Raw genomic sequence first — 588 nt, 5'->3', positions numbered from 1 at the left:
TGTTCCCACAGTTTGGCACTAGAAGGAGGGGAGGGTACGGATCTATCTCTCTCGCAACCACACACGAGCTACTTAGCGAGAAAAATCGTAAAAACGCTTAAGTCTCGATACGGCCCAAAAAGGGTCCGAATTGTGGACAACGGCCCATCTTTGGTCCCAAAAGACTTGAACCCAAAAACTGGTATGATGGTTTATCGCATCCGCGGGAAGAGATAAATGTCAAATTTCCGAAGGTAATCACAAAGAAGAAGGAAATATGGAACCCGCTCAGAAAAAAGACGGACGAACAAGGAAAACTCGTGGCCTCTCTCGCAAAACAGGTGGAAACCTTAACGGCGAAGGCCAGGAGCAAAGCCCCGCGCGGAACCACAAGAGCCCGCAGCGGCAAAAGACTTGATTTTGAAACTCCGGGCAATCGAGCTGCACAAGCGGACAAGGCTTCCTTAGGCCAAAACCCTGATGAAACGCTCCATCCAGGTGCACAGCCAACTGCGGAGAAGAAATCGAGCGCATCGACCTGGATATAAGCGACCAGTCCGATCACTCGGACGACGGTGCTGACATCCACCCAAGAAGAACGCGAAGCCA

The sequence above is a fragment of the Brassica oleracea genome, chromosome C4 (assembly GCF_000695525.1).
Source record: "Brassica oleracea var. oleracea cultivar TO1000 chromosome C4, BOL, whole genome shotgun sequence".
Lineage (NCBI taxonomy): Eukaryota > Viridiplantae > Streptophyta > Magnoliopsida > Brassicales > Brassicaceae > Brassica > Brassica oleracea.
Note: the sequence above shows the minus strand (reverse complement) of the source record.